Source organism: Lissotriton helveticus, chromosome 2_1 (assembly GCF_964261635.1).
Source record: "Lissotriton helveticus chromosome 2_1, aLisHel1.1, whole genome shotgun sequence".
NCBI classification, from domain to species: domain Eukaryota; kingdom Metazoa; phylum Chordata; class Amphibia; order Caudata; family Salamandridae; genus Lissotriton; species Lissotriton helveticus.
In genome coordinates this window covers 134,536,635-134,552,938 of record NC_136059.1, presented here as the reverse complement: position 1 = coordinate 134,552,938, position 16,304 = coordinate 134,536,635, and positions in this window count along the sequence as shown.

Here is a 16,304-nt window from a genome sequence, read left to right as displayed (position 1 = left end):
TTATTTATTTTGTAATTAATTATGAGAATTGTCCAATTAATTTTAGGTGTGTGTTTTGGTGCTTATAGGTGTAAAGGGTAGGAAGTAATATATTTATAATTGATGGATTAATAATTGGTTAATTAATTATAATACATTTTTGGTAAATAATTATGGGGATTGTCTAATTATTTTAGGTGTGTGTTTTGGAGTTTACAGGGGTAAATGGCGTTGAGTAGTTTATATAGTGTGTATTAATAATTGTTATTTGATATTAATTAAATTAATAAGTATTGTGATGTCTATAGGGGTAATGGATGGGAAGTAATTTGTGTTTAATTAATTAATATATAATGTTGTTAATTAATGTTAATTATTCGATATTTATTTTGGGTAATTGATTATTTTTATTTTTATTTTTATTTTTTATTTGAGCAGAATTAAAAAATAATACACAGGATTCAAATAGTACAGATAGTATACATAGTTAAAAAGGGACAAAACAAGTCAGAAATTACACACAAAAAAACCTTACAAAATAATAATCTCAGGTTATACAGGCATTATAACGATGGATAAAGAATTAAATCAACATAAGAATATACAATGGATAATCCTAATAGAGTTAGCAATTACACATTTCTCAGATCATTGTACCAAGCAGTGATTGGAGCCCATATCTTGGCCCCACGGATTCTAGATTTTTTCCTCCTCACTTCATAAATAGCTGTCTCTTGTCTATAAATCCCTAGAAGCTGGGTTTACCACATTTGGAAAGTGGGGGGCTCTGATTCTTTCCATCGGGCCGCCAGTATGATCCGAAACACAGCCAAACCCAAGAATAGGGATATTTCTTCCTCCTTACTGTAGCCCAGAGTGTTATCATGGCTAATAAGAGCAGTGTTGGCGAAGTTCTAAATTTATGCCCAAAAATGTCTTCCCAATAATCAAAAATCATTTTTTATACAGGTCTAATTTAGGGCAATCTGCAAACATATGTATAAGGTTTGCTGGACCTATACCACATCTTGGGCATACATCGTTTACTCTTTTACCCCATGTATATAGCTTGGATGGTGTGTAATACAAGTTATATATTGTTTTATAATGTTGGGCCCTTAAGTTAGATGCTAAGAGCAATTTAGATGATAATAGCAGAGACATATCGACATCGACATTGGGATTGTCTAATTTTATTGCCCAGTCTCTTTCAACATGCTCCATATCATCACGTTGGTTCTTTATTAAGAGCTCATAAATGGTTCCTATCCTGGTGGTTCGCCTAGCTATAAGTTCAAAAAAGGGGACAGTTTCTAATACGATTCTTGGTGATAGTTGATGTAAGATGGTATAAATTTGTATAAATTTCAAAAAGTCAGTAGAGGGGATCGAGAATTTTATTTGTAGATCCCGAAATCCAGATCTAGATTCCTGACCAAGGAAGTCGCCCACTGTTACAATCCCTGTATTCTCCCACTTTGTAGAAATTCTATCATTAAATTGAGCTGGTAGTATCGAGCTATGCCAAAGAGGGGTATATTTCGTATATTTTGGAATTATTAAATGTTTAGCTGAGTGTTTCCAAATGGACCATGCATTAAAAATGATTTTAAATTTTCATTTTCTTAAAATAATAGGGTTCTAGTTGTCTTAGTAGCAGCCCTCTGGCTTTATGGCCTAGTGCTAATTCATATATTGATGGTATATTTCGGTCTAGCGCCGCTTCAGTTAGTGGCTTGATGTTAAATAATGGGGCCATTTGTTGGAGAAGAGTTGCCCAGAGATAAAACGTCATATTTGGAATAGCTAGCCCTCCCCTTTGTTGTGGCATTGAAATATATGGCATTGCCCTTCATATTTTTCCGTAATTCCAGACGAATTTGGACATACAGGAATCAATGATTTTAATAATGCTGTCATCAGCCATTAGCGGGATTGCGCGGAATAAATATAGTATTTTCGGAAAAATATTCATTTTAAGACAGTTCCCCCTACCCAGGATTGATAGATGGAGATTGTTTACCCTTATAAGGTCTCTTTTAATAGTTTTAATCAGGGGATCGTAATTGAGTTGGTTAATTTCCTTCACCTTAGCAGATATACAGATTCCGAGATATGTTGCTTGGTTCACCCTATAAGGGCTTTCATACAGGATGTTTTCTGTACATAAGACCTTTGTCTTATCCCTATTAAGGGAGTACCCTGAGTAAAAACCAAAGGTCTGTGTGATTTGTTCGATCTCCTGAATTGCCTCAGCAGGGTTTGGTGTTAATACCGCCACATCATCGGCATAGGCTAATATTTTAGTCTGATATATACCAGTTGTATCAGGCTCTATTAAATTAAATATAAGCAGTTTTGAAATTAGCGGGTTAATATAAAGAGCAAATAAGATTGGCGAACATGGACAGCCTTGTCTCGTACCCCTCTGAATGTTGATAAACTCCGATTTAACGCCTCTCACGGTGAGTTTAGCCCTAGGGTCAGCATATAGTGCCTTGATGGATTTGGCAAATCCCGGTCCAAAGTTTTTTGATTCGAGAACTCCCCATAAGAACTGCCAAGAGACTCGGTCAAAGGCCTTCTCGGGCAGGATCATCGACATCCGGCCTCCCGTCACACCCATAATGTCAAAAAGAGAGATGGCTCTACGGGTGTGATCGGTTGTACCCTTTCCAGGGATAAAACCATGTTGCCACGGGGAGACCAGATGTTCGACAACCCTGCTAAGCCGGTTTGCGAGAATCTTGGCATAAAGTTTTGAATCGGAGTTTATCAACGAGATTGGGCGATATGAGGATGGCATTTCAGGAGGTTTACCTTTTTGGGGAAAAATGGCTATGTTATTCTGTTTCCATGATTGGGACACCACTCCATTGCACCCCAAGGAACAAGTCCAGTAAGTATGGTACAATTTGCTTTCCCAGAATTTTATAAAGATCCAAGGGGATCTTATCTGGACCTGCAGCTTTCCCATTGGCCAGCTCTGAGAGAGCTAATTCGAGCTCGGTGATTGAGATTTCTTTTTCTAGGTCTTCCCTAGTTAGTTCGTCGATGGTCCTAACTAGGTGCTTGCCACAGTTTGATCTTCCTTTTGATAGAGCCTTTGGTAATAGCGTCGGAAGGTTTCTGAAATATCTACAGGTGTCGTGTATTTCTGTCCATCAAAGTCTATAGATTGTATCATGTTGTAGGATTGTTTCTGACGTGTATGCAGGGCCAGTTGTTTTCCTACCTTTTCACCATTTTCATAGATGTTATTTTGGTTTGTCTGGAAAGTTTCAGCTGCTCTTTGAGTGAGACCGCTATTAAGCTCTGTTTTTAGAACTAATATTTTACGGAGACTACTGTCTCCATCCTCACCTCGATGTATCTGGGTGGCATGTTGTTCTTCTAGATTTGCTAGCTCAGAGTTGAGTTGCTGATTCAATCTATCCTGTTCTTTCTTGCGTTTAGCCACAAAGGCAATGGTGTCACCCCTTAGTGCAGCTTTGAAACTATCCCAGACCACCAGTCTGTGGGCGCTATACTGGTTATAATCGAAGAATTCTTGTGCCCAAAGGGTAATGTATGTTATATACTCTCTATTCACCAGTAACTTTCTATCGAATGACCACTGAGAGCAAGGCCTCTTATAATTGGTGATACAGAGCGTAAGGGTAAGTGCATTGTGGTCTGAAATTGTTTTAGGCGATTTAGATATCTCAACAAATATAGCGTTTTCTTTGGATATCATTATATAGTCAATCCGCACATATTTGTTATGGGGAAATGAATAGTAGGTATACCCCGGGTCGTTTTTATTTTTCAGATTCCTAATGTCTATGAAGTTATAGCTGTCCATAAATTGTTTTATTGCTCTAAAAACTTTAGGCTTACGCCCAGTGTAGGTCTGCTGTATTTGATTATTCTGCGTAGGGCCCAAAGCTATGTTAAAATCCCCACAGATGACTAGTGTGCCTGACCAGGATGCCAGCTCCAACTCAAGGTCTAGAAATATCTGAGGGTCGTCTTGATTTGAGCCATACAATGAGCAGATGGTAATGCCCATATCCAGTTCGACTATGACCCACCTACCAAAGGGATCAGCTAATCTTCTCTTGGGTAGGCCCAGAAAGGTTTTTGCTAAAATGGCTACCCCTCGCGTCTTAGACATTTGTGTTGTTAGAGCGAGTAGATTGTATCCAGGGATTTTAACAATTCCTTCTCACCCACTGAAATGTGGGTCTCCTGTAAGCAAAGCACATCATAAGATTCCTGGCGCATTAGTTCATAGAGTTGGGCCCTTTTACCCCTGTCATTGAGCCCTGCAATATTCCATGAACACAATTTTAGCTTCCCCATTGTAGGTTTTTAGTACGTACCCCATCAGTAATAGAGTTAGTCACTCTTTTCATGTTAAGCCATTACATCAAATCCTGATTGCTAAATATAGATAGATTTTCTTGTACCTCTCTTATTGCACGTCTTGATGTATATTCTGTACATTTTGTATGCGTGAACTTGCTCTTTTTATTATTTTTGTCCTTTGCCCCCCATCCCCTCCCCCTTCCCAAGCACCCCCTCCCCCATACACCACATAAGGGCAATTAGACTCTATTCGAGTCTGTAGTGATGGGACATTGCTACCTAACCAGTGCTCAACGATATCATAACTGTATGAATGATCAAAAAACCTCATAGAAAATAGGTAAGAAAAAAAGAAAAAAGAAAAAGAAAGAAAAAAGATGAAAAATAATAAATAAATAGACCATCTAAATATTCTTTCATGTCCTCACATATATCTGACCATCATTTTGCCAAGTGGGTTTTTATATTACAGTTAGCTATTCTTCTTCCCTTCACCTCATCAAGTATCGAAAAACTAGGACATGAGACATGAGAGAGCGAGGATAGGAGGATAGGAGGATAAGAGGATAAGAGGAAGAGTAGCGAACAAAAAAAAAGCAAAGGACAGAAAAAAAATTTTTGTGTATACAAGACAGTGTAACAGTATATCAATAATATCCTCATCCTTCTCAATCATTATCCCAATTCTATACTTATTTCAGGGTATCTAGATATTCTTTTGCCTTAATCTCCGAGGTGAAGAATCTAGTTTTGCCTCCGAAGATTACTTTCAATCTAGCCGGGTTGTTGAGATATGCCTGTGCCTTCTTCTCTAGGAATGGTTTAATCATTTGTCACAGGCGCCATCTCCTCTCTACGGTTATATGACAAAAGTCCGGTCGGACAAAGTAGGAGATCGAGTCTTTACTGCGTCGCACTTCAGGTCTGGCTTTCTCAGAGATAGCTTGTCTTAGGAGGAAGTTCCCAAAATATACCAGTATCGCTCGGGGGTAGCCCCCCGGCTTTAATGAGGTTTTCAAGGTCAATTGGACTCTATGTGCACGTTGGACTTCTATGTCCCAATTCCAGCTGGACAATTCAGGCAGAGTATCTCGAAAGAGTTGCATTATATACGCGCGGACATCCTCTCCCTCAAATTTTTCTGGGATACCTAAGACGCGCAGATTATTTCTGCATAGACGATTTTCGCAGTCTTCCAGCTTTCACCTTATATCTGCTAGTTCTGCCTCATGAGAATCAACTCGTTCTTGAGTCACAGTGACCTCTGCTTCGTTTGACACAATGTGGGCTTCCGCCTCGGTCATTCGGTCGTTAAAAGAGCTAACCGTTCTTGTTAACTTGCGTACCACCCCTTGCACCTTGTGAAGTGCTGCCTGCGCCTTACAACCATCTTTAGACGTTTCTTCGCGATGCGAGGCGATGGCCTGAAGAACAGTGTCCATGACAGAGGTAAGTGTGGCGCCCGGTTGGGTTACATGATCCAATACCGCTGGGCGGGAGGAGGGGGGTGGGTGCATATGAGTAATAGACTGAGTTGAGGGAGAGTAATCCCAAGCCAATTCTGCTGCCCCATGACGGCTTTTTTCTTTTTTAAAACTGTTTTCCTGCCACCCCTAGGGTCATTAAGTTTCATGTTTTGGTCGCTCTCTGTGGTAAAGTCAAATTCAGCATCATCCTCAACATCCTCTGTTTCTCCTGACCACCCAGCTTCCTCTGAAAATGGAAAAAAGTCAGTCGGATCTTTATCTGTCTCTGCTGTCTCTGCTGTCTCTGCTGCTGCCCCCATTGTCTCTACATAATTGTGTTTGTGCATCTTATTTCTCTCAATAATCTCAGGAATAGCCTCGGTGGTAATTACATTGTCTATACCAGAATCATGTATCAGGGCCACCGCGCCTGCCTGGCCCTATGGGGTGCCTGGGGTGCTTATCAAGTTACTCATTGTACTAGGTATTTCTACAGGTTCTAATATCAAAGTCTCAGAGAGGACCTGGACATTTAAAATTGGCAATGGGGGGGTCGTACCTTGAAGCTGAATCTCCTCCTCAGGCAGTTCGGTGTGTTCGCTTTCCTCAGGCATAGCGCTGCAGGCCTCTGTATTAAGATCTATTATCACCAGAGCAGTGGGAGCTGTAATGCCAGAGGCAGTCTCCGCCTCAATGTCGCCACCAGCCCCTCCATGCAGCTCAAGCTCAGGCTCATGCAATCCATGCAATCCAGCCCTGGTTTTTGCTTTTGCTGGTACAGCCGTCAGCACTGCCGAGTGTCTCTTCTCCCCGCTGGCCGAGGGCGTTTTCGCTGGTGTTTTTGCTGGAGTTGTCCCCGGAGCTTTGCGGAGCAAATCAACCACCGAGGGGCCAGGTGCCACTCCAGACTGCTTTAGGGACTTCGGGGTAAGTACCGTCTCCGTGTCAGGCATTCCTACATCACCGCTGCTAGCAACACTTGCGTGACCACCCCGCTTCAGTGCGAGCTCCCGGTCTCGTAGTGCTTGTTTGGCTGCTCTTGTCTTTGCGGCGGCCGCCGCCAATGCTGCTGCATTTGTAGGTGCCATATTATTACAATCGTCCTCTGATTCCAGGTACACTCCTTTACTCTTAGCCGCAAACTCCGCCGTTTGTGTAAGAGTGTAAAAAAACTTGTTTGTTCTTAAGCCCCCAAGGAGCCGTATAACCGCAACACCGATCAGGGATGTGAAGAGTGACAGCTGGTCTTTTACCGCCGCTCTCCTCTCACTCGTGGCTGTAGGCTCAAGGGTCGATGTGGTTACGATCACCATTCTTCATCTGATATTAAATAGCCCTATATTCAGGGAAAGCTGTGCAACTCCATGTTCCGTTTTGCTAAAGCTGTGATACAACGACTGCCGGTGTTAGTTCTATTCTGCATTCACCATTATAGTGAGCACTGGTCAGGATAGCACACCGCCGCCATCTTGCCCCTCCAATTGTTTATTTTTTGTGAGTTGCTTTTACTTTTAAAGAGGTAATGGGTGGTATTAAATACATTATAATTACTTTGTAATTAGTTGTTAATAGTAATAGTTTTTAATTTAAGAATCATTTTTAATTGTGTTTTATTATTTTATAGTTTAATTCAGGTGTTTGTTTTGGACATTATAGTTTTAAAGTGTGTGTAGTTAATTAATGTTTATTAGTTTATTAATAATATACTTTTTGATTGATTATTAATTTATTTTATTTATTTATTTTGAAGGTTTTACATAGAGTGTACATGACCCTTGCGGGTATCAGAGCGCTTTACATGAGTCAAGAGTAGGAAACAAAAGGAACATAAGTATACATAGTTAAGACTTGAAATACAGTACTCAGTTGCGTACATGCAAATTTACAATGTTTCATGAGAATTTCCTTAAAAGTAGGGATTTTACTTCTTTTTTAAAAGAGGTGAAAGAAGGTTCCTTCTAGAGTCAGGGGGCAGTGCTTTCCATATCATAGGAGCGGTTCCAGAGAAGGCACAGTTGTATGTTGGCTTTTTGGTAAAGCCTTGTGGTTTCAGTAGAAGATTTCCGGTACTTCTGAAGGATCTGTGATCTGTTTCCACAAGATAGAACCAGTTTTTGGGCCAGATATCTCACAGTATTCTGATGTAGGGCTTTGTATAGGCCGAATATAAAACCGCAATTCTCTCCGCAAAAATTTCTTACTTCTCCACCAAAATAATGTCAGCCGAGAACAAACCTAAGGAAATATTTGGCATAGTCAATGACCTGGCTTATTCTGACAGAGCTTCACCCCAGAACCCTCCATCTCAGTCACTATGTGATCAACTCAATGCTTACTTCTTAGAGAAGATCGATACCATCAAAGCCAACATCCCCCCTCCTTCGCCCGCATTTGTGGATCCCTCCCCTCCTATTGTCCAATGTCTTCTCACCTCTATTCCCCCCCTCACTGAGGCAGGATTCCGGGAGATGCTCCCCAAAGTAAAGTCGGGCTCTCCCGCAGACATCTGTCCGGCACGAATCCTGCAACAAATTTATTTTTCTTGCCCTGAGCCCCCTATTACTTTTCTCAACCACTCCCTTGCGCAGGGAGTAGTGACCCCTGCGCTCAAATCAGCCACCATAGTGCCCATCTTAAAAAAGCCTGGCGCCGACCCGTCCATCTCAGCCAATTACCGCCCCATTTCCCTGCTGCCCTATTTGGGCAAGGTGCTGGAACGCCATGTCACCGCAGCTTTCAGCACCCACGTAGAGGCTAATGGGGGATTGGCTCCCCGCCAGGCTGGCTTTCGCCCCAGGCACTCGACAGAATCAGTTGTGGTTGCGGTCCTGGACAACCTCAGGAAGGGTATGGATAATAACAAACATCAGGTGCTGGTACTCCTCGATCTCTCTGCCGCCTTTGACACGGTTGACCACACCATCCTATTGTCCCGTGTCAAGGCGGCTGGAATTGAGGGTTCATCCCTGATCTGGCTGTCCTCCTTCCTGAGGGACCGCACCCAGGCGGTTCGGCTAGGAGACCTCACGACCACTTCACTCCCTGTCACCTGTGGTGTTCCCCAGGGTTCCTCTCTTTCCCCTCTACTCTTCAATCTGTACATCTCTCCTCTTATTTTTGCTCTTCAGCAGCTGGAGGTCACCGTGTACAATTACGCCGATGACCTCCAGCTCATCTTTGATCTGTCCTCTTCTTCCCTCTCTGTTTCTAACTTTCAGTCTTCTATGACATTTATCAGGGATTGGATGAACCACAACCATCTCAAATTGAACCCGGATAAAACCGAGTTGGTTCTCACCGGTGGTTCTTCCAGTCCCTGGAATTCTCTCTTTTGGCCCCCCATTCTTGGTCCCCCCCCCACCCCCTCAACTTCGGTCAAAACACTGGGTGTTAAAGTGAACAACCAGCTCACCCTTCATTCACAAATCAGTTCTGTAGTTTCCTCCTGCTTCCTCACTCTCCGCACCATCCGCACTGTCTCCCGTTTTTTTTCCCCTCAGGCACTCAAGCAGATCATGGCCGCACTGGTGATATCGCGGCTGGATTATGCCAATGCCCTTTACAACGGCATTCCGGCATACAGCATGCGGAGGCTCCAGATGGTCCAGAACCAGGCGGCCCGGCTGGTTTTTGGTCTCCCGCGATATCATCACTCTACACCGCTCCTTAGGGAGCTTCATTGGCTTCCCGTCAAGGAACGCTCCCTCTTCAAGACCGGCTGCATGGTCTTCCAGGCCCGCCAAGGCACTGCCCCGGCCTTTATTTCCTCGCTAATAAAAGAATATGTTCCCACCAGAGAGCTCCGCTCTTCCTCCAAATCTCTCCTCCAAATCCCACGTTTCAAACGGAAAAAATGGGGCGGAACCAACTTTTCTACCTTAGCCCCTACATTTTGGAACTCCCTTCCTGATCACCTTCGCTTTGCCACCCACTATCTCTCTTTTCGGAAAGATCTTAAAACGTTTCTTTTCAAACAGGCCTTCCCCGTGTAATCTTCCTTTTTTTCTCGACAGGTTGACTTTGCCTCTGTTGCCGACTCCCATACTAGCGCCAAGAAACCGTACGGTGCACGCTGCGCTTTATAAATGTTTTAAATTAGAAATTAGAAATTTGTAGCTCATGCACGCAATTTTTAGTAAAATTCTGGCTTTGAAAGGAAACCAGTTAAGAGCTTTAAGGTCGGGGGGTCATATGACAATTTCTTTTTGAGCCGATGATTTGCCTAGCTGGTGAATTGAGCGAAGCTCGTAGAGGGGCAGTTGATGATCTGGGAAGACCGCTTAGCGTTACTAATGCTTGAACAGCAAGTTTGAAGTCGTTTGCGGGAAAGAATGGTTTTAGTTTTCTTAGGATGTTGATCTGAATATTTGCGCTGTTTCTTTCATCACTGATATGTTTCTGCATGTTAAGATTTCTGTCCAGTATCAGTCCTAGCGATATGAGATTGGCAGTTGAGCACTGTGAGTTGCTTAAGCCATTCTTCGATACTGGTAGTTTTATTGGGAGGAGCGATTAGGAAGAGTTCAGTCTGGAGGGTTTTTAGTTTCAAATGGTTGTTCGCCAGCCAGGTCTGGATTTTTTTCAGAGTTAAATTGAGGGTTGTGATATTGTCCAGAGAGTTGATCTTTAAGTATAGTTGGGTGTCATCACAGTACATATGATAATGGATGTTTGAGGAGCTGAGAATTTCAGTCAGGGGTTCCATCAAAAGGTTGAATAGTGTAGTCCAGAGGGATGAACCCTGTGGAACTCCTAGGGTGACTGGGACGGCCATAGATAGGGATTGATTAACCTTAAATATTTTGGATCTACTATTTTGGAGAAAGAGGTGAACCAATTTGGACCTCATCCTGATAGGCCCATTCTATATCTCGGAAGGTCTAGAAGATTATCATGTTTGACAGTGTTGAATGCCGAAGAGAGATCAAGAAATTTCAAATTTCAAGTTTCAAGTTTATTTGTATTTTGCATAGTTAATTAAAACCATTGCAATAAGATATTCCTAAACTCTTAAAACATCCTTGTTTAAAACAAGTAAAAAGTCAAAGAGTGAGAAATACATTACAGTTTAAAAGGATAGTTCAATGGAGCTGATTAAAGACAAGCATTTATACACTGGCTGCTAGAAAGTGCTTATCTTAGTTTTCACTTGCTCTCGCCCAGCTTGACCACTTGTCGTGTTTCCCACATGGACTCTGCTTGTTGTACAATTTGTCCCCCTGGTGCCAAATAGACATCTTTGATAAGGATCAGGTAAATCCTTTTGCCCATCTACTGGTCGGCTTGGGTCTGTCGATTTTGTAGAGCGTTTTTCACTGTTTTTGGCATTCTCCGTTCGATCACCATCAGAAATTTTACAAATCTGCAATTTAGTTTGGTGTTTGACGGGTTTAAGTAGGCCAGGACCGCTTGCCTTCTGGTGCGGATGCCTTTCTGCTTGAATTGTTCTTTAAGGAGCTGTTGCCGAGCTTGGTGCAGCTCTTCACATAGGCAGATTACGTGAAGGATGTCGCCATCATAGGCAGATTACGTGAAGGATGTCGCCATTGTTGAAGTTACCCAGCCTGCAAGTATCTTGTCCATTTTTCCTCAGACATGGTGGTAGGTGCCCAGAGCATGGAAGAATCCCTTGTCTGTGCTTTAAGAAATTCAATTGTATGGCCTTACGATAGCCCTGATTAAAGTATGTTAGTGATTTGTCGGAGTTGAGAGTCATCCATGCGTGAGATCTTTTTGAGAAAATTGGCTCATCCTCCAGTAAGGAGAGTGATTTTAAATTTTTCCAAACTAATTTGTTGAAGTTGGGGTGACCAAAGTGTGCATCCCAAAGATAAGAGAGCTTAGTGACTTCCAAGGCTAGCTGAAGATAATTTCTTGCCTCATAATAATCCCTGTGTTCTATGTCTTGCCACAGCAGATAGTTTAGCGTGTTTCTAGTGGCGCTTCTTACCTTGTGCCAGTAGATAATGTATGCCCCATGCCTGGCTAAAACTTGTCTTTGCAGGCCAAACTCCAGCCTTATTTGCACCAGTGAGGTGTAAAGCGGAAGATAGAACATGGTTTAACCTATATATTATCCGGGTCTTTAGCGTCTCTTCCCCGCATTGCCTCACTACCATAGGTGATATAGGGGAGCAGTTTGGCCTGAACTACCTTCAGTAATAGGGTCAAAGTCGGGCCCATCAGTTGATTTGCCAGGTTTTCCATAATCATGGCGATCAATAAGCCTCTCCTTCTTATTTCCTGTTTCTGACGCACAAAAGACCCTTCTTTGTCAAATGCTATTTCCAGATATTTGTACTCAATCAATCAATCATAACATTTGTATAGTGCCCTACTCACCCGGAGGGGTCTCAAGGCGCTGGGGGAGAGGGGTCCGTTACTGCTCGAAAAGCCAGGTCTTGAGTTGCTTCCTGAAGGAGAGATGGTCCTGGTTTAGCCGGAGGTGGATGGGGAGGGAGTTCCATGTCTTGGCTGGCAGGGTGGAGAAGGATCTTCCTCCGGTGGTTGCTCTGCAGATGCGTGGAACGGCGGCGAGGGCGAGGCTGGTTGATCGTAGCTGGCGGGTGGGAGAGTAGAAGGTCAGGCGGTTGTTGAGGCACTTGGGGCCCTGGTCGTGGAGGGCCTTGTGTGCGTGGGTGAGGAGTCTGAACGTGATCCTCCTGCTGACGGGGAGCCAGTGCAGGTCTCTCAGGTGGCCGGAGATGTGGCCGTGTCGGGGGATGTCCAGGATGAGTCGTGTGGAGGCGTTCTGGATGCGTTGGAGTCTTTTCTCAAGTTTGGCTGTGGTTCCGGCGTAGAGGGCGTTTCTGTAGTCCAGTCGGCTGGTGACGGGTGCCTGGGTGACCGTCTTCCTGTTTTCGGTGGGGATCCACCGGAAGATCTTTCGGAGCATGTGCAGGGTGTTGTAGCATGATGATGAGACGGCGTTGACTTGTCTGGTCATCGAGAGGGAGGAGTCCAGGATGAAGCTCAGGTTACGTGCATGGTTTGTTGGCTTGGGAGCGGTGCCCAGGGCAGGGGGCCACCAGGAGTCGTCCGAGGCGGAGGGCTATGATCCCAGGATGAGGACTTCCGTCTTGTCTGAGTTCAGTTTCAGGCGGCTGTTCTTCATCCTCTCGGCGACGTCTTTCATCCATTCGTGTAGGCTGGTTCTGGTGGTGGCGGGGTCGTTAGTGAGGGAGAGGATCAGCTGGGTGTCGTCCGCGTAGGAGATGATGTTCTGGTTGTGTTGGCGTGCGATGGCTGCGAGGGGGCTCATGTAGACGTTGAAGAGGGTGGGGCTGAGTGATGATCCTAGTGGTACGCCGCAGATGACTTCGGTGGCCTCGGATCTGAACGGGGGAGGCGGACTCTCTGGGTTCTTCCGGTGAGGAACGAGATGATCCACTCCAGTGCCTTGTCTTGGATTCCGATGTTGCTGAGGCGCTGCAAAAGGGTGCAGTGGCAGACAATGTCAAACTCTGCGGAGAGGCTCAGGAGGATGAGGGCCGCTGTTTCCCCGTTGTCGAGCAGGGATCTGATGTCATCAGTGGCTGCGATGAGGGCAGTCTCGGTGCAGTGGTTGGCTCGGAAATCGGACTGCGAGTGGTCGAGGGATCCGTTCGTCTTGAGGAAGGCGGAAAGCTGTCTGTTGACGGTCTTCTCGATGACTTTTGCGGGAAAAGGGAGGAGCGAGATGGGGCGGAAGTTCTTGAGGTCGGTGGGGTCCGCTGTTGGTTTCTTCAGGAGGGCGCTGAGCTCGGCGTGCTTCTAGCTCTCCGGGAAGGTGGCGGTGTTGAAGGAGGTGTTGATGATGTCCCGGAGTTGGGGTGCGATGATGGAGTCGGCCTTATTGAAGACGTGGTGGGGGCAGGGGTCCGTTGGTGATCTGGAGTGGATGGTGTTCATCGTGCGGGTGGTGTCTTCAGTGCTGACCCGGGTCCAGGCGCAGAGGGTGGTGGTGGGGGGCATTGGTTCTGAGGTTGGGTGCGTGGTCTGAGCGCCAAAGCTGTTGTGTATGTCGGCGATCTTGCTGTGAAAGAACGAGGTGAGTGAATCGCAGAGGTCTTGCGTGGGAGTGATGTCGTTGTTTCCGGCGCTGGGGTTGGAGAGCTCTTTGATGATGCTGAAGAGTTCCTTGCTGTTGTGGGCGTTGTTGTTCAGTCGTTTTTTGAATGCTGTCTTCTTGGTGGTGCGGTTCAGCTGGTGGTGCTTGCGGGTGGGGTGCTTGGGGGCAGTCATGTTGTCTGTGATCTGGTCGTTGCGCCAGGCTTTCTCGAGGGTGCGGCAGTTCTTCTTGGAGTTCTTAAGTTCGTCGGTGAACCAAGAGGCTATCTTGCTGCCGGGTGTGCTGGGAGGGGTCTTCAGTGGTGCGAGGTCGTCTGCGCAGTTAGTGATCCACTGTGTGAGGTTGCTGGCTGCTTCATTGGGGTCCGTTGTGAGGGTTCTGGCTGAGGGAGGTGGTGAGCTGGTCGGCGGTGATCTTGTTCCAGCTCCTGCGAGGGACCTGTTGCGGCTGGTGGTGGGTCGTGGTTCTTCTGAAGCTGAAGTGGACGCAGCTGTGGTCAGTCCAATGAACTACGGTGGAGTGGCTGAAGGAGATGTGTTTGCTGGAGGAGAAGACTGAGTCAAGCGTGTGGCCGGCGTAGTGGGTGGGGGTGTTCACCAGTTGCTTTTCGTCCGAGGTTGGCGAGGTTGTCCAGCAGGGTGGTGGTGTTGCTGTCCTTGTTGTTCTCCAGGTGGAAGTTGAGGTCCCCTAGGAGGATGTAGTCAGCGGAGGGGAGGGTGTGCGGGCTGATGAAGTCGGCGATGTCTTCGCTGAATTGGGTGCGTGGTTCCGGGGGTCTGTAGATGAGGGTGCCTCTGAGGGTGGTCTTGGGGTCGGTGTGTATCTGGAAGTGGAGGTGTTCGGCGGCGGTGAAGGTGTCGTCGGAGTTGGTCGTGATGCGGATGGTGTTCTTGTGTAGGATGGCGATGCCTCCTCCGGTCTGGTTGACGCGGTCCCTCCGTGTGATCTTGTATCCGTCCGGGATGGCGATGGCGATGTCGGGCACTGAGGAGGCGTTCATCCAGGTTTCCATGAGGAAGGCGACGTCTGGTGATGTTGTGTCGAGCAGGTTCCAGAGTTCGACAGCGTGTCAGTGGACGGAGCGGGTGTTAAGCAGGATGCACTTGAGGTGGTTGCTGCTGGTGATCGGCTTGGCGGGTGCGGTGCAGGTCCGGAGGCAGGTGTATCGGCAGGATTGGCAGGTGAAGGGTCCGTGGGTGCGTTTCGGGGTGGCTCGGTAGCAGGCGGGGTTCCGGCCGGCGTTGAGTGCGTTGAGGGAGGCGGCGTTGTAGGTCCGTTGTGTGGTCTGGCGTCGGTGGGGGCCTGGGTTCCTGGCGCTGGGCACGGGCTTGCCTTTGGCGTGCCTTCGGCGCACAATCGGCGTGCCCGCTGCATGTGTCCGCTGCGCGAACACCGTGCGGCCTCCATATGAGGGGCTGAGGGAGGGAGGAGCAGCTGGGAGGCGGGAGCAGGGTGGCAAATGGGGCGGCAGGGGGGCGGGCCGCAGAGAGCAGCGGCGTGAATACGAGGGCGAGGCGGGAGGCGGGAGGGCACAGAAGGCAAGGGGGAGGGCGGGAAAATAAAGATTAATAAATACAATACAGAAACGACCTAATTGGTGACAGAAGGCAAAAGGGGAACAAGTGAACTATATGACAATAATACAGATGAACTAATTGGTGACAGAAGGCAAAAGGGGAGCAGATGAACTAAATGACAAAACAGAGGGCTCACTGCGGGGTAATGGCGAACACAGGCCCAGGCGGGGTAACGGCGAACACAGGCACAGGCGGGGTAACGGCGAACACAGGCACAGGCGGGGTAACGGCGAACACAGACACATGGAGACGAGAAGAGCAGGAAAAGCCCAGCGGGCAGGGCGGAGCACACAGCAGGTGGAGTACCACGCGGTGGCTAGTGGGGCGACCTACCTGGTGACAGGGTCAACGGTCGCTCCCTTTACCACCATGCGGCCTCCATACGAGGGGCTGAAGGAGGGAGGAGCAGCTGGGAGGCGGGAGCGGGGTGGCGAATGGGGGTGGCGGGGGCAGGGCCACAGGGAGCAGCGGCGGGAATACGAGGGCGAGGCGGGAGGCTGGAGGGCACAGAAGGCAAGGGGGAGCGTGGGAAAATAAAGGTTAATAAATACAATACGGAAATGACCTAATTGGTGACAAAAGGCAAAAGGGGAACAAGTGAACTATATGACAATAATACACACAAACTAATTGGTGACAGAAGGCAAAAGGGGAGCAGATGAACTAAATGACAACACAGAGTGCTCACTGCGGGGTAACGGCGAACACAGGCACAGGCGGGGTAACGGCGAACACAGGCACAGGGGGACGAGAAGAGCAGGAAGAGCCCAGCGGGCAGAGCGGAGCACACAGCAGGCGGAGTATCACGCGGTGGCTAGGGGGGCGACCTACCTTGTGACAGGGTCAACCAGGCTCACAAGCTGGGTCAATTTTTGTACTGCT